This window comes from Coptis chinensis, chromosome 5 (genome assembly GCF_015680905.1).
Source record: "Coptis chinensis isolate HL-2020 chromosome 5, ASM1568090v1, whole genome shotgun sequence".
Taxonomy (NCBI): Eukaryota; Viridiplantae; Streptophyta; class Magnoliopsida; order Ranunculales; family Ranunculaceae; genus Coptis; species Coptis chinensis.
In genome coordinates this window covers 23,601,726-23,627,273 of record NC_141460.1, presented here as the reverse complement: position 1 = coordinate 23,627,273, position 25,548 = coordinate 23,601,726, and the positions used below count along the sequence as shown (strand labels likewise).

General features: G+C 37.1%; 1 non-coding gene across 1 annotated transcript; it reads left to right on the top strand.

Moving 5' to 3' along the window:
- The first annotated feature begins 24,025 nt into the window (after positions 1-24,025).
- LOC147497130 (small nucleolar RNA R71) lies at positions 24,026-24,129 on the top strand. The gene has a single exon (XR_015197250.1). It is a non-coding gene; the product is annotated as a small nucleolar RNA R71 (small nucleolar RNA).
- The last annotated feature ends 1,419 nt before the right edge of the window (positions 24,130-25,548 follow it).

Here is a 25,548-nt window from a genome sequence, read left to right as displayed (position 1 = left end):
TGTCTCTTCTTTGCTTGAGGACAAGCAAAGTACTGTTTGGGGGTAGTATGATAAGCACCCAAAACTGTAATATGAAACCCCATTGAGACATATCAATTTGGTTAATTATGTGTTTAATAATCATGAAATAAATATATTTTCGTACTTTTGCAGGTATTCACAGCAAACATGAAAATATTGGTTAATCCTGCGTTAAAGCACGGGGAACGACGTATAAATGAATTCTTCCAAATCAGCCATGTAAAGCCCAACAAATCCGCACAGAAGCATCAAACTTCTGAAGCTCTTACCTCTTGAACCAGGACTCCGAATGCGACAAGTGAGCTGCTCAGACAATCAGGGTGATGAACTCTACCCATAGGCGGGAAGTTGTAAAATTGCCAAAAGACCAAACTGCCACTGGACTGCACATGGACCCACTATGCGGACTCGCAAGATTTGATGATTCATCAATCATGGAGCATGTCAAGACAAAAATGCCAAATTATTGGTGCAAAGTTGACGCCTTGCATATAATTAATTAGATTAGGTGTTAATAGTGAAAAAAAGGCAAGGTGTCACTTTGTTTTAATGTGGTGGATAAAAATGAAGTAAATGTGGTTTGGTGTTTCACGTGGGAGGAAATGAGATTTCTCTCAAATGGAGAATAAAACAAAACAAGGGGGGACAATCCATTTACTCCCTTGACTTCTTTTCCTTTACCATGTATTATTTTAGTTCCTTAGTTTTGGATAGTAGTTTAGTTTTTGGTTTTGGAACAAAAACTTGTAATAGTTTTAATGGAGGAAACTTTGTTTTCTTCTAGTGGAAATAAAATCTAAATGTAAGTGAGTTTTTATAGTTAGTTTCTTCTTTTTGTTCTCTCTCCCTCTTTTTACATTCTACATTAGTCGTCTTTTAGCCCAAGGACCATGAGCTAAACCTCCCCTTTTTGTGGGGAGTTAATAATACTCATGTGAGGGAAAATCTTTGTTATTTGGTTTAGTAAGTTGTTTAGGAAGAACAACTAGACCTACATCCTATCCCAAAATTATAGTTGGTGTGGGGTCTAGTTAGGGATCAAAGTGATGAGCTTAGAGATAAGTCATTGCTTTGGTTCTACATGCTAGCATGTATGAGCTTAGAGATGAGTCATATATGTTAGGGATCAAGTTTTCTTTTATTAGGACTTGACTAAGAGTTCTAGGAAGATTAGATGCACTTACTAAAATCGAATAACAAAAGTTATCTTCACATGAGGAGAATTAACTCTCCACTTTTGTTTTAATAATTTTTTATCTTGTCTTAGTTGCATGTTTATGTAACTTAATGTTTTAAATTTTTGTGTAGTAAAGAAACCAAGTATTTAGTATTTATACAATCATAGCTAAACTTACTCACTAGTTACTAAAAGAGTAAAACCAAGTTGTAAGTGGTACTAGAATTTAGGTTGGTTCGAATCCCTACTCCAAACAATATGAACACAAAGATTCTGAGTAAGGAAAAATATCTTTGAATTTGCACTTTGGCCAAAGAAGAGATTCAAATCTCTAATATAGCAAAAAGGTGAATATCAGCGGCTGTGATAAGAGACAGAGAAGGAGTTGTTGTAGCAGCTGCACAGGGGAAATCAGAATATCAGACGATCGACCTCATTGAGCTATAGGGGTTAGCGAGAGGACTTCAGCTGGCGGTGGAGAGAAGATGTTTAAATGTTAGAGCCTAGACGAACTCAATAACAGTAACAACTTATATGAGGGATCAGGCCCAGTACCCATGGCAAGCCCATTACCTTATGGGTGAAATCCACCGATTGAAAGCCCAACTTGAGAGTTTCACACTCAAACATGTATTTCAGGAAGCCAACAAATTAGCCAATATATTGGCTAGTAATATCCCGACAGCAAGTTATGTAGTAATTACCCCTAGTTCATTTTCCGAAGATGTAAGGAAAATTGTATTCGATGATGCCACAGGAAAAAGATATGTAAGAGTATAAGCTATGTAACCAAGCTAGTTTTAATTTTAATAAAATAGGGGTAAGGGACCTCTCAAAAACCTTGCTTGCTTTTCAAAAAAAAAAATGTTCATAGTCTACATAGGTATGAACATTCATTGTTCATACTCCACTAGGTGTATGAACACTGAATGTTCATAGCCCAACAAGAGTATGAACATTCATTGTTCATAGTCCACAGACTATGAACACTGAATGTTCATAGTCCGATGGTATAAACATTATTCTGTTATGCAATGTCAGGTATAAACATTCATTGTTCATAGTTCAATGGTATGAACATTCATTGTTCATAGTCCAGTAGGTGTATGAACACTGAATGTTCATAACCTAACATGAATATGAACATTCATTGTTCATAGTCTAGAAAGGCGTATCAGAATTTACCTGATAATCAATTTCCCTATGAAACAAAAGGTCAATGCATTATGAAACAAAAGGTCAATGTTTATTTAGGTTTCAATTCAATATCAACCATTCAAGCTTTGGTAACACTTTCATACATGGCTAAAAGTGGTCTGCTAGTTATTGCTTTTGTTATGGGCCACACTTTTAGTGTAGCAAAAACATTTATAATTTTGTACTGTTTTAAATGTGACCTAGTTCCTACTTCAAATTTGGTAATAGCTAAACAACACAAGAAAATAAACGATCAAAACATATCGAATCCAACAAAAAAAATTTGTCCAAAAAACATAGTCATATCATACAAAAAGATCTACTGCATACAAAATGTACTGCTTGGAGACATTTTCAACAACTTGTAGCATTTGCACTTCAAGATAACCCAAAATTCTGCAATTGAAAAAATGTAGTGAGATTCTTATAACTAGATATGAAATAGATAGTAGATGTACACCTTTACACGGTAATCAAGTAATAGGCATGGACATATTATTATACATAAGAAATTTTTATGACTTTTGAGAAAGTGTGGCAATAATATGATAAATGGATGTGAAATATATAAGAACCTACAATAAATAGACCAAGCAATAATAGAAACTCATTGCATGTTTCCTTTGATCTCCCTGCCCATGCAAAGTTACAAGGATATTGCATCTGTAGGTAAAAAACAGGGTGCTTATGGCAATTGACACTAGTGTAATCATAAGAAAATACCTTTATATAAACAATTTGTCAAAGGCAAATAAGACCAGCAGACCAAAACAAAAAGGTTAGCAACAGCGTCACATTGCCAGAGTGCATGAAGGTGTAATAAAGTATGAAGTCAGTGAACTAGACCATCAAGGTATCATGATCACTTACTTAAATTAGGAGTTAGGTATTAGTATATGTAATATGATGACTCAACCTAAGCACTCACCATTCTCAGTTGAACCAGGAGAGCAATGAAGCTGAGTATCCAATATATAGCCACAATCGTGTGAAGACAAAGCCAATATGATGGCAAATTGCCCAATGTTGTAAGGGACTTTTTCATGACATTCACGACCACTCCACACCCCCAATCAGTTCTGCTGTCACGTATCTTTCAAAATCGCACTTTCTTGAATCGGACTTGTTGAATTCCTCTTCATTAATCCTACGGTCAATTAAGTCCTTTGCTAGGGCTTTCTGGAGGCAATGCAGTTCTTTTCTAAACACAACAGGCATATGCCTGATAACACAATCGGTAAATGCAAGTACATACACCCTGTAATTCCATGTATCATTTTGTTTAGCATACTCTACAAACACAATTTCCCAGTCTTTTCCAAACTGCATATTCAACACACACTTTGTATCGTGCAACAATATGCCAACAGACAGCAGCACACCAAGTGCCTTCAACTTCGAATTTAGCCCGCTTGCCGGTGCTTTCGAAGAATTGTACACATAACATGTCTATGTCAAGAAATTGAAGACAACAAGGACCCAATGTGTGTTCTTCCCTACGTTTAACGCCATCATTAACCCGTTTGATTTCAAAACATGTGGCACATCTCCATTTTCTTGAACTAAATCTTTGAATGCCATCATCAGATTGAATGAGAACAACAACCCACATTTTGAAATTTTTTTTTAATAGTAAGACCTGTCTCATGTAGTATGCCAACCACTTGTTCATACAAGTCCAGCAAATGTACCTTTTTTCGAATTAAAACAAAGTAACAAACATATATTTAGCACTTCTCTCGCCTGTCAAACAAAAACAAAGGATGTGCTCATTTTAAAAAATAACGCGAAAAATATCTCAGGCAAAATAGTGTAAGAATCAAAACCGGGTGTTGTATGTGACACAAACTTCCTTCCGTAAGTAATCCACTGCCTATGCAACTCCAGGTAGGTAGAAATCAACTTCAAACACAATAAAGGTGTTATTTAGATATAGGTTAGCCTAACATATAGCTACAAATAATTACTTAGTAGTTAGGAATACTAAAAACGTTATCATTAAACCATTGTCTGCCCTTGAGAAGGTAGAAGGTCACCAAATCTAATTTTAAATTATTACCATAGTGTATTATATCGGTAACCAATATCCTGCCTTTCAGCGATTCCCTCTCCAACCAATACTCAGTGGCATAATCTTCTGAACTGCTACAGTTCACACTTTTATCCCATAGCTTAGCTGGCGCAGTTACTTTAGAGCTCTTATTTATGAAAGGTCCTTCACCTATAACTTTAACAATCTTTGGAATGCATATATGAGCCACTTCAGTTTTAGCTTCTAAAAATTTGTTCCTCTGTGCCACCTTCTTTCCTAGGATTTCTTTCACCTGTTCAAAACAATGGCCAGGTTAAATGCACTGTCTAAATAAGTAAACAAGAATGACAAAGGAATAAATACATTTCTCATACAAAAAATTAATAAAATTCAAATAAAATTAAATAACATAAATGATAAACCTTATCAGGATCCCTTTCATTACTATTGCTCCCTTCAAAACTTTCATTTTCCAATAACTGAACATCATCATTTTCAAGTAACTGAACACAACAAACTTTGCACAATTAATATTTTCACTATTATTAGTAAATATATAAACCTAAGTTCTAAATAACCAGTACTTGCTAGCCCCTTATAAATAAAATACCGGAATACATTGAGTTTTTCAGAACTTAGGTTTTCAGACCTTTCCTGCATCATTGTTGGTACATCTCACTTTTGACTTCGCTTTACGGTCCATCCGAATAGCTGCTTGCTTCGTTCCACTACCAGTCCCTAATTCTTTTGTCCTCACAGCAGTTTCTTTGAGAACATCATCAGGTTCTTTTAATTCATCTATATCTTGATAAGAGCCCAAAACTGTAGTTTTAACCCTGTAACAGTCATACTATTAGACCAATTATGTGAGTAATAATTAAGAGTTAACACTGATTACGTGTTTTCATGTATTTCAGGCTTCAAAGTCCATTATGTGCAGAAATGTGCCACTTTAGCGAGATAAAGGAGCAAAGGTCGGTTACTAAGGAGTTCCGTGATTAAAGGCCAAGATTCAAGAAGATAAAGCCTTTCTAAAGCCCGGTCAAAAGCTGAAAAGTCGACGCGGGCAGAAACAGTACACAAGTCAGCAGAACTTCTGAAGGCCGTATCTTTGGACTCAAACCTCGGAATGGGGCCTACCTTATGTCAAAACGACCGACTTGGAAAGAGCTGTCCATTGGTATAAGCCTTGATTCAATCAGAGGAGCAAAACTAGATGGAAAGTTTGTTGAAGCCAACTGCAGCTGAAGAGGCCTTTTTGGACTGAAAGAATTGGGTTTTGGGCCTGATTCTCTGGCCCAAAACATGGCTCCAAGCCCATGCACGATTTTTGGATCTGAACATATAAAAACCAAAGCTTAGCTCTTTGTTAATGGTAGATAGTTAATGGTAGCTAGTTAAACCTAAAACAATAGATAATTATAGATCTAGTTTTTATTTAATTAAATTAAGTTTAGTTTATATTCAATTCTTGTTTTAGATTAAACTCTTAGAATCATTATTCTTAATTAGTTTGATAAATAAAATAGCTATTTGTCAATTTCGATTCTTGTCATTTACAATTGTTTAGATCTAATTTCCCTTATTACATAGATAGCTAGACTTAGATTAGTTAGATTATTAATTTAGTATTTGAATCATTGTTTTATTATTCATTAGATTAATAAAATAGTGTTCTCCATAAGTTAGTTTCATTTCCATTAATTGTTTAGTTTCAATTAAGTAGATTCAAGTAATTGCCATTATTAGTTTAATTCAATTATTGCATTAGTAGTTTTGAATTGGGTTTAAACAAGCAAAGTTTCAATCTTTATATCATGTCTTGTTTGAATTCCATTGGAAATGATAGCGTGATGATTCTCGGCTAAACCTCCATTGAGGGGGTTGAGAAGCCTTGATGAAAGCTTGATTCCGATTATCATAGAGTCGGCGTAAATTCCTTTCCACTCTAGAAACGATTAGTTCACCATGAGAATGGGTTTAATCGTTCACATACTAGTTATGAATTGGTAGAAATGCCATGTGTAATTAGGGATTAGGAGTAACCATATTGTTCTGCGAAGCAGTTCAATTCAGATTACAACGATTTGTCGTTAGTAGGATTAAGTCGAGTTAAGGTGGAATCAATCCCCCTCTAACTCCTTATCATAGAATCAACGTAGCATTCCTATAGTTGTTCAGATAGTCGACTAGTTGCATCGCAGTCAAGTTGCCACTTCGTAAATCTCTCATTAGACTTTAGAGTTAAGAGCACTTATACGTAGAGAACACAGCATGCGGAAGGACTAGGAGTGGAACGAATCATTCTACTCCACTATATCTCATAGGATTGAGAGTAGAATCTTTGATAAATATAGACACGTAAAATAGTTTTAGTTTACTTACGTTTTGAGTTTTATCGTTCATTTCGTAGGTAAACTATTCAAAATTTTATGTTTATCATATCTTTACAACCCCCATTTTTCCTCACTTGTCCCGACATATTACATGCCCTCATGCTAGCTGAACGTGTCTTTCCACAAAAGCCATTTCTATTTGCAACACACTCATTCTGCATAACCACATAATTGTCACTAAAATAGGTATCTATGGCACCTATATAAACCTAACTTTTAAATCTAGGAGGAGCTTGCCCCTTTACATTGTCGCAAACACACAATATATTGACTTTTATTAGAAAACCTACATTTTCCTGATCTTTTTTGGCACGTATCACTTTTGACTTCTCTATTCGGTCCATCCGGATAGCCACTCGCTTGGTTCCACTACCAATCCCTAATTCCTTTGTCTTCATTGTAGCTTCTTTTAGAACATCATCACTACGTTGCACTTGAACTAAATCATCAGTATCTTGACCACCCTTATTTTTTGTCACTTGTCCCAAAATATTACGGGCCCTCAGGCTAGCCGCTCTTGTCTTTCCACACAAACCGCTTCTATTTGCAATATCTTCATTCTGCATAACCGCATAATTGTCACTAAAATAGGTATTTATGGCACCTATATAAACCTAACTTTTAAATCTAGGAGGTGCTTGCCCCTTTACATTGTCGCAAACCAACAATATACTGACTTTTATTAGAAAACCTACCTTTTCCTGATCTTTGTTGGTACGTATCACTTTTGACTTCTCTATGCAGTCCGTCCGGATAGCCACTTGCTTGGTTCCAGTACCAATCCCTAATTCCTTTGTCTTCACTGTAGCTTCTTTAAGAACATCATCATTACGTTTCACTTGAACTAAATCATCAGTATCTTGACCACCCTCATTTTTCCTAACTTGTCCCAAAATATTATGGGCCCTCAGGCTAGCCGCTCTTGTCTTTCCACACAAACCGCTTCCATTTGCAATACCTTCATTCTGCATAACCACATAATTGTCACTAAAATAGGTATCTATGACACCTATATAAACCTAACTTTTAAATCCAGGAGTTGCTTGCCCCTTTACATTGTCGCAAACTAACTATATATTGACTTTTATCAAACAACCTACCTTTTTCGGAACTTTGTTAGTGCGTATCACTTTTGACTTCTCTATGTGGTCCGTCCGGATAGCCACTCGCTTGGTTCCACTCAATCCCTAATTCTTTTGTCTTCACAGCACCTTCTTTTAAGACATCATCACTACATTTCACTTCCACTAAATCATCAATATCTTTACCGCCCTCATTTTTCTTCACATGTCCCAATATTTTACGGTCCCTCAGGATAGCCGCTTGCGTATTTCAACACAAACCGCTTCTATTTGCCATACCTTCATTCTGCATAACCACATAATTGTCACTAAAATAGGTATCTATAGAACCAATATAAAACTAACTTTTAAAGCCTTGTAAAGCAAACATGAGACTTTTGGTAGATGCACTAAAAATACATTGTCGAAGATCGAACCAACCTTTTCAGCGACATTAACCCGAGTGCCAACCACTTCTTCAACTGTCGTCAAAGCACCTTGTTCAATAACATCAACACAAACATACTTTTGAGAAACACATTTTTTTTTAAAATGATAAAAAGCTTCCTTAAGTGAAGCAACTGTCGGTGATTCCACAATATTTTCCACATAACTTATTCTTCTCATAACCAGCTGCATTTTTTTCCCCTCCAGTTCTGGTGAAGATAATCGAGTCTTGGCACCGAAGCCCAGATATGGACCATTAAGATCCACAAAAGGTTTCAACTACCTCTGCCCTAGAGTTTGGCCAACTGCTGATTTTCGACTTCCAACTGTACTTGTTCTCGGTTCGCGATGAATTCGTATTACCCTATCATCTGACACATGCAAAATGATCAAGTACATATTTGAAATATTGTTTAATATTTAATATTCTGACCAAATGATAAGAGCCAAAAATTGTAGTTTTAACCCTTTAACAGTCATACTTTTGGACCAATTATGTGAGTAATAATTAAGAGTTAACACTGATTACGTATTTTTATGCATTTCAGGCTTCAAGGTCCATTATGTGCAGAAATGTGCCACTTTAGTGAGATAAAGGAGAAATGGTTGGTTACTAAGGAGTTCCGTGATTAAATGCCAAGATTCAAGAAGATAAAGCCTTCCTAAAGCCCGGTCAAAAGCTGAAAAGTCGACACGGGCTGAAACAGCACACAAGTCAGCAGAACTTCCGAAAGCCGTATCTTTGAACTCAGACCTCGGAATTGGGCCTACCTTATGTCAAAACGACCGACTCGGAAATAGCTTTCCAATGGTCTAAGCCGTGACCCAATCAGAGGAGAAGAAGTGAATGAAAAGTCTGTGGAAGCCAACTGCAGCTGAAGATGCCTTTTTGGACTAAAAGAATTGGGTTTTGGGCCTGATTCTCTGGCCCAAAACATGGCTCCAAGCCCATGCACGATTTTTGGATCTGAAAGTATAAAAACCAAAGCTTAGCACTTTGTTAATAGTAGCTAGTTAGACCTAAAATAATATAGATAATTCTAGATTTGTTTTCATTAATTAAATTAAGCTTTAGTTCCATTTTCAATTCTTGTTTTAGATTAAGTCTTTGAATCATTGTTCTTGATTGATTAGATAAATAAAATAGTTGTTTTCTCAATTTCGAATTGTGTTATTTCAATTTATAGATCTGATTTTAATTCTTGTTGATTATCATTCCGTAGTTTAAATAGATTGAACCATTGTTAGTTAATTTAGTTAAGTTAGAATTTTAATATGATGTGTAGTTATAATGAAATGGGAAATGATGGTTTGATGACTCAAGGCTAAAACCTCCATTAGAGGGGTTGATGAAGCCTTGATAAAAACTTAGTGGTATAGTGTAGAAACATTGTAGAATCTATTCCAATCTAGAAGGTCGTTGATTCGCCATGAGAATGGGTGGGCGACCTCACATGCTAGTTAGTACTTTCGGTAGAAATGCCATGAACACTAGGGATTAGAACTCGAATTTCTTGCCGTAAGAACGTAAGAATCGAGATACAAGAATCTATGTTAGGCTATTAAGTTGGATTCGAGGTGGATTCAATTCCCCTCTAATCCTTTATCTAGATTCAAGCACAATCATATTTCCATAGCATTCATAGTTAAATTCAAGTAATCAAATTCAGTAAGTATCGTAGTATATCACCTTCGTAAAGCTCTCATTGACTTAAGACCGACTAATTAGATTAGAAAACAATTCCATGCTAGAGCACTAGGAGTGGAACGAATCATTCTACTCCACTATATCTGTTCAATAGAAAGAGAGTAGAAACTTTGATAAATATAGACTCGTAAATAGTTTTAGTTTACTTACGTTTTGAGTTCATCGTTCATTTCGTAGGTAGACTATATATTTTTTATGTTTATCACCAAACAACAACTTGGAAAGTCAGCATAGTCAGGGAATAACAATAATTAACTTAACCCTCGACTTTAACAGAGTATGTCAAGATTAACATAGTCTTTATTAACACTCCTTTCAAGCTGCAACAAAATTAACGCTATTACGAAATATGACAAAATAAACAAAATAAAAATCTAACTACTTCAGACGACAGAGAGGATTGACCACCTCAAGTGCATTTTTCACAGCCAGCTTTTTTTCACACAATCTAGAAGATGTAGCGCTTCCCTCACCACTAGAGTCTTCCGATTCTTCAATTTCCCTTCCCAGGTACTACCCCTTGTTGTTTTCCCTGGAATATCCACCCATCCTAACAACCAAGGGAAAACATTTTCATCCAAATGATGTGGACCCAAAGAAGTGACACGGAGGAAAATTCAAAGACTAAAAATTATTAAACAGCCATAGAGGGCTGAACTAAAATTGGGCTAGTCTGGAAGTTCCATTTTCTTGTTAAGAGCTTCCAAACTATCCTTAATAACTTCAAATACAAAATAGCCCCAAGGAAACCTATCAAAGGCTACCAAATCATCAGCAACATCCATATTTTGAACGCTGACCCCACGATGGCTCATCAGAAAAGAGCATAGAACTTACAACATGTTTAGTCTATGGACATCATTCCAACACTCTCCATCATTGATGGCATTTTTCTTTGCCATCACCCTAGCTTCTAAAATTTCAAACAGAGAAATCGCATTTTTTTACTTACTTCTAGGAGCAACATCAAAATATTTTTCCCTAAACTTCGTCAGTTTCTTCTTACACATCCTGTAGTATATGTCATCAGGTTGATCGGTACACAACCCCGTAAAAAGCTCAACATCAGACTTCTTAAAAGTCAAATATTCATCCTTAATTCTATAAGTCAGCTTTGAGACCCTCTTCTTCAACACTTCCAAAATTAGTCTCTCATGGGTAACAAGTTCGGACATCCTTGGTTCTTCATTTGCAAAACCAACCTAACTACGAACTGCAAATGGATACGAATTCACCAAAAACCCAAAAGGAGACGAACTCAATTCAGCTGCTTCTTGCAGTTCTAATGTATCAAAGAAATTTGTTTGCAACTTTGACAAACTGCAATGTGCCCATAATAATACAATTTTCCCTGCTTCTACACCTGTATTTTTGTCCTCCTTTTGCTGGCCCTTCTTCTTAGGGATAATGTACTTTTACGCCTCTTTTTTCTTCATCCTATAAGAGAGCAAATATAAACAACGAATAAAAAATTTAGGCAATCTACTAGAAACCAGAGATTTAGTCCACCATATGTATACAGTCAAACCTCATTAGCAAACAAAAATACGACAAAATTGGTAGTAAGGAGAACAATTCATAAAGAGTATTCTTAAGTAGAACTCTCACGCTAAGGCAGAACAAAATTGGTAAAACACTATATGAAAAACTTAATCAAGATTAAACTAAAGCCCCAATCAACTGACACTAAATTCCAAACCACACAATCTACAAACATACCCATCTACAAAACATGTAAGGGTACATCAAACATCTCAAACTAAAATGAAACAAATTGGGTTGTGAGGAAAATAGTATTACCTGTAAGTTTTGGAACCGCAAATAAGACTTTATTAGTGCTACACTGGGAAACCCAAAATTCAAATCAAAGTCAAGTCTTTCACACTTGGCAGCTAATGGGGTTTAATTTTGGATTCCAAAATCAAAATACAATTTGAGTTTAATATTAGGGTTCAATTATCGGTTATTTGAGTTGAAAAAATAGTTGAAATCTGATTGAAATACTTGGTATTCAATTCCTGAGAAAAAGGTGTGACTCCCCAAAAACCAAAAAAAAGGCAACTCATAAATTGGCATGTTCCCCCTAAAAATTATATATTCTCGTGCACCGGATGCATATTAGACTAATTAGCAACAACATCATATATTTTATGATGGCTTCTGCTTGGACGTTCAAAGCTATCGAAGATGGTGAAGATTCACTTACATTCAAAACTCAACTTACTCAAGATCAACAATTCCCCCAATCAATTCTTCTATTGGTGTGGTAAGAGGGTCTAAAACCTCATTTAATTCCTCTATTACCTTCTATTTACTATTATGGCCAGATACAATATTCTTTACATTTTATTTTCAGCTCTCTTTTAATTTTCAAATAACAGTTGATTACATTTGGCTAACAGGTCACATGTCAAATCTGTGAAACAAGGAAACACACTGCACTTGATTACAAATGCCTTAATACCCGTTGCCACAAACAACATTGCAATTGTTTTATGATACCACGTTATGGAGTTTATGAAAATGGTGGAGTGCACAAGTTTTTTATATGCTCCAACCCTCGCTGCAATGGATTCCAACAACTACACGGTAATTTAGATGCTTATTATTGTGGTGAAACAGATCACTAGATAGGCGTATGTCGTTATAAAGACATCCCCTATCCAAGTGGTTGTCAAGGGGAGAGGGAATTTATTGAGATGTTACCAAACTTGGCTGGAAAAGGACTTACAATGCTTAAATGTGAACTGTGTGGGCAGAGTGAGATGGTTGGGCTGCTGATGGAGAAGTTTAAGAACTTGTCTATCACTGTTAATGTAAAAGTTGAGTGATAGAAAAGGTTTTCAAATAACAGTTTATTTATTATGGATTCCAGTTTCTTATGCATGTTCTTCAAATCGGGTCATACGACAATGTAGTATGCTTATACTACAATGAAACGAGAATATAGTCAATTTCTTTGTTTTTAGCAGTCCTAATGAAATAACCTAATCAATGAAGTACATTTTTTATGCTCTTGACCCAATCAATTTTTGGTCAATATGTTGGTTTAGGTTTCAATTCAATATCAAGCCTTCAAGCTTTGATACCGCTTTCAAACATGGCTAAAAGTGGTCTGCTAGTTATTGCTTTTGATATCATATTAGCCACACTCTTAGCATAGCAAAAACGTTTATAATTTTGTATTGTTTTAAATGTGACCTGCTTCCTGCTTCAAATTTGGTAATAGCTAAACAACACATGAAAATAAACCATCAAAACATATCAAATCCAACAAAAAAAATTTGCCCAAATATGAGTACAAAAAACTTGTCCGAAATACATTATCATATCATACAAAAGGATCTACTACATACAAAATATACTGCTTGGAGACATTTTCACCAACTAGCATTTGCACTTCAAGATAACCCAAAATTCTGCAATTGAAAAAATGTAGTGAGATTTTATAACTAGATTGAAATAGAGAGTAGATGTACACCTTTACACGGTAATAAGGTAATAGGCATGGACATATTATTATACATAAGAAATTTCTTATGACTTTTGATAAAGTGCGGAAATAATACGATAAATGAATGTGAAATATATATAAGAACCTACAATGAATAGACCAAGGTATATATTAGTGTAGGTAACAAAGTTGGACATGTTAATGGAAACTCTTTACATGTTTCCTTTGATCTCCCTGCCCATGCAAAGTTACAAGGCTATTACATCTGAAGGTCTAAAATAGGGTGCCTACGGCAATTGACGCTAGTGTAATCATAAAAAAAAACCTTGACATAAATAATTTGTCAATGGCAAATAAGACCAGTAGATCAACAAAAAGGATGGCAACAGCATCACATTGCCATAGTGCATGAACGTGTCATAAAGTATGAAGTCAGTGAACTAGACCATCAAGGTATCATGATCACTTAGTTAATTTAGGAGTTAGGTATCAGTATATGTAATTTGACGACTCAAGCTAAGCACTCACCATTCTCAGTTGAACCAGGAGAGCAATGAAGCTGAGTATCAAATATATAGCCACTTCAGACTTGCACTTTCTTAAATCGGACCTTGTTGAATTCCTCTTCATTAATCCCACAGTCTATTAAGTCCTTCGCTAGGGCCTTTCGAAGGCAATACGGGTCTTTTCTAAACACAACAGGCATATGCTTGATAACACAATCGGCAAATTCAAGTACATACACCCCGTAATTCCATGTATCATATTGTTTAGTACACTCTATAAACACAATTTCCCAGTCCTTTCCCAACTGCATATCCAGTATACACTTTGTATCGTGCAACAATATGCCAATACAGCAGCACACCAAGTGCCTTCAACTTTGAATTTAGGTTGCTTTCTGGTGCTTTCAAAGAATCGCATAACATGTCCATGTCAAGAAGTTGAAGACAACAAGGACCCAATGTTTGTTCTTCCCTACGTCTAATGTCGTCATGAACCCGTTTGATTTCAAAACATGTTACACATCTCTGTTTTCTTGAACTAAATCTTTGAATGTCATCTTCTGACCAAATGAGAACAACAACCCACATTTTGAAATCTTCTCGTCAATAATAAGAAATGTCTCATGTAGTATGCCCACCACTTGTTCATACAAGTCCATGATAAACGTAAAATGAGTAGTTTACCTACGAAATGAACGATGAATCCACAACGTAAGTAAACTAAACTTATTTGTTGCTCTTAGTTTATCAAATCTTTCTACTCTCAATCCTATGAGATATAGTGGAGTAGATAAGTTCGTTCCACTCCTAGTGCTCTAGCATGGATGTTTTCTAATCTAACTAGTCGTTTTTAAGTCTATGAGAGTTTTACGAAGGGAATTATACTACGATGCAACTACCCACAAGATGCAACTAGTCGGTTATCAGAATACTAAGGGAATGCTACGTTGATTCTATGATAAGGAGTAGGGGATTGATTCCACCATAACTCAACTTAATCCACTAACGATGAATCGTCAGAACCGAATTGAATCGCTGCTTGAGAACAATTGGTTATTCCTAATCCCTAATTATACATGGCATTTCTACCAATTATAACTAGCATGTGAACAATTAAACCCATTCTCATGGTGAACTAATCATTTCTAGAGTGGAATAGAAAAATACGGCGACTCTACGATAATAATCGACTCAAGCTTTCATCAAGGCTTCACAACCCCCTCTAATGGAGGTTTAGCCTTGAATCATTCCAAATCATGTCCATTTATATTAAAACTAAACATAATATAAAGCATTGAAATTTATTTAATTAAACAATAATGAAATCTAATTTAATGACTAAATTGAACTAAGGACATGAATTGAAATTAGATCTAGAATTGGAATTGACAAAATCGAAATGGATAAAGAATACTACTTTATTGATCTAATCAAATGAAGAACAAGATTCAAAGGTTTAATCTAATAAGGGATTTGAAAGTAATTAAAGAAAACAATTAAATCTAGATCTAGAAGCTATTTTAATGGCTACTTTCTATTCTAAGCTATGAACCCTAATTCTCTACTAATTAATCTACCATTAACAAAGACTTAAGCTTTTGTTCTTATACATTCAGATCCAAAATTCCTGCATGGGCTTGGAGCCAGGGTTTGGGCGGAGAATCGGGCCCAAAACCCATTCTTCGAATCCAAAAGGCCTCTTCAGCTGCAGTTGACTTCCACAGACTTTTCGTCCACTTCTGCTCCTCTGATTGGGTCAAGGTTTGGACCATTACAAAGCTCTTTCGAACCGGTCGTTTTGACATAAGGTATGCCCAATTCGAGGTCTGAGTCCAAAGATACGGCTTTGGAAGTTCTGGCGACTTTTGCTCCTGTATCTCGCTAAAGTGGTACATTTACGCACATAATGGACTTTGAAGCCTGAAATGCATAAAAACGCGTGTCGGTGTTAACTCTTACTTATTATTCACATAATTGGTCTACACAGTATGATTATTAAGGGGTTAAAACTACAGTTTTGGGCTCTTATCAAACCACCCCAAAAGCAAAGATTTTGCTTGTCCTCAAGCAAATATGAGAAATTAGAATAAGTGACCAAAAATGGAGTTCTAACTACTCTCGTTTCGCTGAGTGCGATTGCATTGACCATATGCAACAAGGCCTTAAACCACTAGGAATTCCCTAGTGGACGAGTTATAGCCTCGTGAGAGTTTTCCAAAGGAAGGTACTCCACAAACTTCATCTATACTACAACGACTAAGAAAATAAAACTATTGTTTCCTTATTCATGCTCAACTATCTATACATCTCTCTAGCAATTACATAAGAATAACCAGTCAAAACCCTAAGTTAATATATGCATAATAATCAATCATCTACAATAAACATATATACAATGAGTAGTACTATCAAATGTTTAGCGAGGTTTGTTTTCTTCGGAATAAGCGTCCTTAAGTAGGTTCTCACAATAATAGTCAAGAAACAACACTCGATTTTTGCACTCAAGTTTTGCTACTCCAGTTAATACATGGGCACACTTTACCTTACAATCTCAATGACAACAAAGAAGCCGGGGGTCAATCAAACACATCTGCCACTTACTATCACACTAACCTATTCCTAATTGAGCTAGAGGTCTTTATTAGGTGTTACGGGGATTAGGAGATGGTTTAAGAAGGAAGGAAATGGATATTCAAAAGGACAAGTCTGAGATAATAGAGTCTTCGTATTATGTAACTTAGAAAAACCTTGTTATTTTCTTTTGCTTCTACACTTTTTTTCCATCCTTTGCCGTTTTTTTTTTTTTTTTTTTTTTTTTTTCTTTTCCTTGGCTTTTGACTCCTTTTTATTCTATTTTTTTTTTTTGGAGTTTTATTTTATTTCTATTTTTCTTTTCTTTGGATGGAAACTTCTTTTCTTTATTTTTCAAAGCAAGTAACAATTTTTGTTTACACAGGTTTTTCTCTTCTTCTTTCTTCACTCATTCTATTCTCGGACTTATTCTAAATTGGGTAGGTTGATTTATTCTTTTTTTTTTTTTTCTGTTTTTGTTTTTGTAACGGGGGTAAAGGAATTGTGGTGTATGGAAGGCTAAAAGAAAAGGCTCGAGTGGTGACTAGCGGAAAATAATTCATAGGTTTGAATTTACGGCTATATCGATCCAAAGAGCGGCCTAAATTCTCACTTAGGATATGGTTTAGTGATCAAGCAAGTGGACGTGTGATTTCTCTATCCGGATTTTACTTCTCCCTTGTGTCATTTCTCAAATGTTTATTTCATATAAAGGCTTTAGGCTATATTCTCACAGGATTTGTAGAATAAGTACTCTAGCCTAGATTTCAGAAACTTACATCGCTAACAATCATAGATACTCCGTAAATATATTTATAGATAGATGCAAAGATTATTACCTACGTTATTAACCTAAGTTTCTAACAATTATTCCTCGATGCAACAACTATGTGAGACTTCTAGATTGTTAAGAGCATGGAGAAAGAAAACAATACCAATATTCCTAAGTGTATAGCATAAACTTATTTATTTATATTTTTAAATTTTTGAAATTTTAACTAGAAAACAAATGCATATTATATATATCTATATCCTAACAGGATGTCTTAATTACACGTGATTCTATGCCCCCCAAACAAGAAGCATGATTTGTCCTCAAAGCATTGTAAATAAAGAGGGTAGGAAAAATACCATTGAAGCGTGAAATTCAAAACATCTGCAAAACCAATGTTAGAACGTACTAATATAGGAAATAAAAACTGACCGAAACTCTATAAGAGTTCCACCCATTATGGGGTTAACATAATTAAATTGCTTGGGACATAAAGCGGACACTACAATGAAACTAAAACTTACCTCCACTCCGTTGTTATTCGTCATCTTAGGTCATCCTCTACTTCTATAAAGAAGTGAGGTTCCTTCAGCCCTGCCATGCTATGATAATTTGCCGGGCTTCACGCCATTTATCATCTATGGTTGCTAACCTATTAAGTGCCACTTGGTCGATGGGGTGTAGGGTGCAACCCGGTGAGGTTGTATCCGCCACCCATGCCAAGTCATTGCGGAAAGATCGAATAATACTATTGGTGGGTCGCACCGTGTCTACCTTAATCCAATCCGGAAACGTGTACAAAAAAACAGGAAAGAAACATAGCATAATACGTGAAATTAAAACGGGCATAAGAAGGTACTTATGCCTCATGGTATAGGCTCGTGCTAAACTAGACATCAAAGTCCCGGGAAGGTCATAGAACCGGCGTCCATTGGCTAAAGCAAGGAAAGCGCAAGTGGCGTCATTCACGTAAGAAAACGCCATTCCCTAAAATGTTTAGCATAATCCAAAACATAACAGTTCCTATGTTCATGGACAAAGCTACGGCGGAAACGTTATAGTCCCCTTGGTCCTCAATCACGGAAAATGCCTGCCCCATAAGCCTCGTGGCAAAAGACTCATAAGTGTAGACATGCATATTATCGACCCAATAGCACCATGGGTCTTGTATCTCAGCGGGCATAGCAAGTCCAAGAACAAATGCTAGCAAGAACATGGTAATCTCCATTGGTTCATTGTCAATGTTGATGGAGAACACTTGTTCTCCGTCCGGTCTCTCAAAGAAAATGCAGTTATTATAAAAATAAGATGCAAGTGCTGTCGAATAAAGTTCAGCCGGTCTTACCATAAGAGGTTCCCAAACATATGTGATCACCTCAAACCAAGCACCATAAGTAGTGCTTTGGAACAAATCTTCGAAAGAATGTTCCGGTATCAATATTGGAGATGTCATCTCAAAATTACGCTTTGGAATAGCTGCGAATGATTCGGATACTACACGCGAAAAACTGGAAAATTTCTGGTCCAGAGAAGTCGAGGTAATTTTTATTTCCAGTAACTTAAGCGGGTCGCTCGACTTGCGGCGCCGGGCCACCAAATTTTTCTCGACAGAATTTTAGAAAGCAATTCTTTCTGAATTGCGAAAATGAAGTCGAAAACGGGGAATCAGCGGGTTTGAAGGGTGAGTGATGGAGTTTAGGTGTAGTGTGAGTTGTGAGGATAGATTGTATCAAGTTTATATAGGTTTAAAGTTGCTAGAATGGATCGGAAAGTTGCCAAAACTAATTCGGCAGTTTCCGGGAATCCTAAAATTTCCAAACTTGAAAACGAAAACAACTCATATCCCCGGATTCTAATTCAAACCCAAAGATCTCTTATTTGGATATTATGGTGAATGTACCTATTTAATCTAGATTTCATCCTACAATGATTCTCAATCATAGATATGCCTATACTGCCCATATTTTCACCTTTTTCTCCGATGAAATTCTAACACTAGGGTTTTTTATAAAAAAATAAAGCGTGAAATGATCAAACCACCCCCAAACAAGTTTGGAAGGTGGGATTAATATGAAACAAGCACACAAACTGAAAATAACCCCTTATATTAAAATTTTCATTCGGAGTATCACTACAAAATTCACATTACTGAAATAAAAATTACATTACAATAAAGACAACAAAAGTAAATAAAACAACAACTACGAAAACATAAATAACAGGACTATCACTCCTCATCCTCCTCCGACTCATCCTCATCTACCCTCTGCTCCTCCTCCTCAGCCTGTTCCCTATCCTCGGGCAATTTCCAGACTTGTTGGACACACTCCTATAGATCGCGGGTTCCCGTGCGGGGTAATGTAAATCCTCCTCGGCCGGAGTTGCCTTCATCTTCAAAGATGATCTTAGTGATAAGCACGGAAGAGGTGCCAACGACCGTCCGAACCTCCCTGATCATGTTCAGCAAAAACTCCGGATATAGAAATCGTACTTCGCTCCCGGAGTATCCATAGGACGATGGAGGCAGGTCGACCCGATGTCACCGACCTTGTCCTTGCCTAGGACATTCCGGACCAATCCACCGGGTAGCCGGTTGGTTTGGTCCTCGAGAAGCCCGGCGCATACAATGGGAGTTTGGATTGTAGCTCCCATTGATGACAAGATAACGCCATCAACGGCTCAACCCGTCAAACCGGGGATCCTGTAAAATCGGCATCAGATTGATTCTAGGCGGAATGCCTAGAATCTCACCAACAAATCGTGAGTCAACTCCTCCTCTTCTTCTTCACCAAAACAAAATCCGACTCCCCTCAACTCCCCGGTGTTGTAGAACCGTCGACCAAGTCTTCATGGTAGAAGTCTTCGATCGAGTACCGAAGACTATTCCAGTCTCTACTAGCCATTTCGTCCACCGTGAAAGCGGTAGCGAAATGGTGGCGATGAACACTTGCTCGGAATAATTCGGCGTTGAGCCATCTAGTGTTTGGAATGGGTGAGGGGTCTAAATATGATGTGGTGGTGGTGGATTAGCTTTGACCGACCCTAAAGAAACAGTGGTGGTGATGGAGTGGTGGCGCATAACACCAATTTTTATAAATTTCGGTGGTTTTTAGTGCTTAAAATCGGTGGGGGTTGTTGTGGTTTGGTTGTAGAGAAGATTTGGGTTAGGATTTGATATTGGGCGTGGGTTTATTGGATTTTCTTTTTAAATTTTTCTTTTCTTGGTTTGGAAGATGGTAATGGCGGTGGAAGATGAAGAACGCGATGAACTGTTGCGTGAGAATGTAAGAGCGCGAGCGCGCTCTCCATGGGCGCGGGTGGGCGCGAGTTGGGCCCAAGCCCAAAATCGAAATTTTTGATTTTTTTCGATTTTTTTCGCGAATTTCAAATCAAAATTCCCGCTTCGTTACATGTCCGATTTTTATGAATGAGATATGGAAATGATCAGGAGAGAATTTCCTATCCAATGATCCATAAAACACTCTATTCCGACTTCGGATGACATACGAGATAGTGGAAAACGCCTCGAAGTCGTGCATGACGTAAGTTATCGCGAACGAATGAAATCTAAATGAATAGATCATGTCAATCCGAATCGTAATACAATAAAACGGCCTAAGCAACTCTAATGGGACATAAAACATTTTAGTACGAAAACGAACACCCCACCCCCCCAAACAAATTTTTACAAAGGCTTAGAAAATTTGTTTTAGAATGGGTCTTTTAAAGTCGATTCGAGACTTCATAGATTACTATGTTTATTTTATTTTTTATTTTTTTATTTTAGTTTTAGAAGGAAAAACAATAAGCAATAAAGACATAATTCACACCATAGAAAAACATGACTCAAAAATCCGAGAAAAACATGCAAGAGTGGAAAACGTGAACTATGTGAACCGTGGACTTAGGATCCGGTACTTACAGCCACACACACACTCCATCGGAGGGCCAGTTACCTTAATGGTGCACTCACCAATATATTGGAATGAAAGGAAATGCACCAACACAGAAATTTGAGTCGTTTATAGTCAGATACTCAAGACTTTATCTAAAACATATGTATGAACATGCAGTTGATCATATATCAACAACCGAAATAGTTGTGGATCATTCCATAAATAAATATCGAGGAAACATATCCAAACACAATGAAACACCAAGATTTCCTACGACCACAGCCCTAGTGGAATCCAAACGAAGTCGGATAACCCTATTGTGTAACCTATCATGCACCTTATTTTTCATTTTGAATGAGTGGGTGTTCTAGTAAATAAGTGTGGAAAAGTGAATGGTTGTGGAGAATATGGTAGATATGGATAAGTTTTAGAAAGATAGCTTGTACACAATGAGGATGTGGTTTTAGCATCGAACTCATTCATTGTGTGTGTGGACCTGCCTCAATTTTGAAAATGAAGGTGTCACAAAGTTTGTCCTTCAAGTATCCGCTTGCTAGGAGGATTTAAAAATTATAGAACACGAAGAAAACAATGGGATCGAGTGCAAACTCGGGTTCCTTTGAAAGGGGTGGAAGGAGGGGCATCGAGGTGGTTGTTGTGCAAGTTAGTTCTTGATAGGGTGAATTGTCACCTACTCGAAGAAACTCATCGAATTCCCCATCTACATTGGTTATATCCACATTACTATGGTAGTCCTCTCACGCCTTTGAGAAAGTCATCTATCCCATCCTCGTCAATAACATGTGTATCGACTAGTGTAGGAATGAAAATATTGGAGTCTGACTTTCCAAAGGAAAGAATTTTGGGCATATGACTATCAGGGAACGTGTTGTTGAAATAATCTCGAGCAAAGCTCTCGATCATGCTAACCTCTCCATCCATAGACGAATCGGGTAACTGTGTCCTTGTTTTAAAAACATTGACTTCAACAGCAAGATGGCCAAAAGACATGGACATTGAACCATCACGCAATTAATGAGCCGCATTGGGCGGTTGCCAAGAAAGGACGCCCTAAAATGATCGGGACAGAGTCGTTAGCGACTTCTGTATCGAGGACTACAAAATCAGCCGGATAGTAGAAATCCTGAACTTTTACCAACACATTTTCGACTACACCCTTAGGATACTTAATAGACCGATCGACTAATTGCAACGCCATTTTAGTGGGTTGCATTTTGTCTAGACCTATTTGTCTATACAAATAAAATGGGAGTAAGTTAACACTAGCCCCCGTGTCTAATAACGCGGTGGTCGTGATAGGAATCTCCCTAAGGTGCATTATGCTGATGGACGACCGGGTCCTTGTACTTAACAATTCCATTATGTTCGGATAAGGTTGGGAATTGTTCGTTAAAAAGCGTCTTTTGGTATATTTGTCTTACGCCTAGTAGTACCACAATTCCTTTAGAAACTTAGCATGGTGTGGTAGCTTTTTATAAATTCGGAAAGGAAGGTTTATAGTTAGATTCTTGAAAACATCCCTAATCTCCTCGTAATTTGTATATCTAGTTAACATGGCTAATTTTTGTGGAAACGGTGGTTTACGTCGATATTTAGCAATGGTATCACCGGATGTTTAACCGTGGCTTTTGTTTCTTAAGTTGTGTTGTAACTGGGACCTCTACGGTGGTAGGCTCTTGAGTTTCTATTTCAAGATTATCTAGTAATATAGCGGTGTAGGGGCTCTTGGTGGGGTAACTATAGGCATAGTTACTTTGTTATCAACCACTCTGCCCGAGCGGAGAGTGGTGATGGCATTTATCTCACCTACATTTTCAAATTCATTACTAGTATTATCCGTTACCTCAAAGGCGTGTTTGTTGTTTTAGGATTAGGTATTATGTTACACGGAAACACACCTTTGGTTTGAGCTTTATCTTGAGCCAACCGTTGGGTTAAATTATTTACGGATTGTAGAAGGCTGGGTTGGATTGAGCCATGGTTTGGAAAAGTTTTGGCTCACTTGTATAAAGGTGTCAAGGCGATCCGGTTGTGTGGGTGTAGTAGTCACGGGTGGTATTCTTGGAACTATTTCCGTGAATTATTTATTGGTGGATTTTGATAGTTATTATTTACCTAACGATACCTCTATTAGCATTATAATTATTATAATTACCTTGACCTTGTGCTTGACCTTGTCGGGGTTGCACTTGGTTGTTATAATTATTAAAATTACCCCGACCCTCTCCTTGTCGTAGTGGAGCTTGGTTAAAAAGCTCTGCGTTATTCTTTATATTGATGATTGTACCGCTTGAGGTGTGGCGTTTTGGTTATTTCTCCAACCGAAATTGGGATTTTGTCTCCAAAGGCTTAGGTTCACTATTAATGGAACAAGCCCGTTCATAGGCTATAGGGGCCGATGGGATTCGGGATGCTCGGGACTCAAATGAAAACTACATGGATTTGAATTTACATTCATAACGGGGATTGGCTTTTATTGTACGAAATGGCATCTACCTTTTTGTGAGGGATTCAATTAGAGTTTTAAGCTCGGGGATCTGATTTAACCTCAAACATCTTGGTAGCCTTAATCGTGGAAGAAGAACTAGCGGAGCGGAGTAATCGTCACTACCCCCATTATTATTACGCTTTAGTTTGGTCCTCTAAAAATTTATAAGCCTCCGAGGCTCCTTTGTTTAAGAAACTACCCCGTTCATTATGTCAAGGACTTCTTTATGGTGATGTTGAAGTCCTTTGAAAAGGCACGAACTAACGTGTCTTTAAGCTAAGTTATGATGTGGACACTCTATAAGCAGATCGGTGAAACGATTCCAAGCCTCTGAAAATGTTTCATGAGGATTTTGTCGAAAGAAATGAATCTTAGAAAGCATCTCATCCGTCTTTAGGGGTGGGTAAAAATGTTCCATAAACAGCTGAACAAGTTTAGCCCACGAGTCCACAGAATTAGGCGCTTGGGCAGTTAACCAAGACCCTTTATCGGCTAAGGTGAAAGGGAATACCCTTAATTTAATTTGTTCCGAACCAACCGTAGGATGGTGGAATGTTGTTAGGACTTGTTCAATCCTACGCATGTGCTGGTAAGGTTTTTCATGGTCTAAACCATGAAAAACGGGTAACAAATTAAAAATATTTGGAGGGATTCTGAAATCCCCCGCTGGGTTTGCTAGAACGATGCAAGATTTGGGGCTATCGCCAAGGCTTTGTAGAAGTCCGAGAGGAGTCTCTTTTCTTCCCCATTATATCGGTGGTGTGTGTGATAGTAGTTAGAGGTGTAGTGTGTGGTATACTAGATAGACTTGATTGTTGATGTTGTTGTGTATTTACGTTCGGTGTTTTTGTACGACCAGACCTTAATCTCATGCAAGACTAAGTCGAGCTTAACTACACATGCAACACTCCAAACAATTCTGATATACTAGTATAAACCTCTAACAGGAGATGCGAGGTGTGGAAGAAAGGAATACCTGATTGCGTCCTTGCTTCGCTTATGAATAGCGTCTTGTTTACGCGTGTTCAGTGTATATAAGAGAATAGAACACTGAAAACTTGACAACTCGAAGTTCAAATCAAACCGTGGAAATCCCGAAATTTCAGAGAAGGCGGCGCCGCTTATCTTAAGCTGGCGCTCAAAGGCAAAGTCGAGCTCGAGAAGATAGCTGGTCGCTCTCTTTTGAAGCGTGGCCAAGGCAAAGTCGAAGCTCCATAAAGATAGCGGGTCGCTCTCTCTTTGAAGCTGGCGCTTCGATCGCGTTTTCTCGAATTTTTCCAAAACTGAAACGGCAACCACAAGATGAATCAAACAAGGGTGGGTGGGTGAAATGGGACTTAAAATTACTAATTCTATTATGAAAACAATGCTAAAGTGCAACTAAGATGGCAGCGGCGCCATTTGATAAACGTAAAATGAGTAGTTTACCTACGAAATGAACGATGAATCCACAACGTAAGTAAACTAAACTTATTTGTTGCTCTTAGTTTATCAAATCTTTCTACTCTCAATCCTATGAGATATAGTGGAGTAGATAAGTTCGTTTCACTCCTAGTGCTCTAGCATGGATGTTTTCTAATCTAACTAGTCGTTTTTAAGTCTATGAGAGTTTTACGAAGGGAATTATACTACGATGCAACTACCCACAAGATGCAACTAGTCGGTTATCAGAATACTAAGGAAATGCTACGTTGATTCTATGATAAGGAGTAGAGGGGGATTGATTCCACCATAACTCAACTTAATCCACTAACGACGAATCGTCGTAATCCGAATTGAACTGCTTCGCAGAACAATTGGT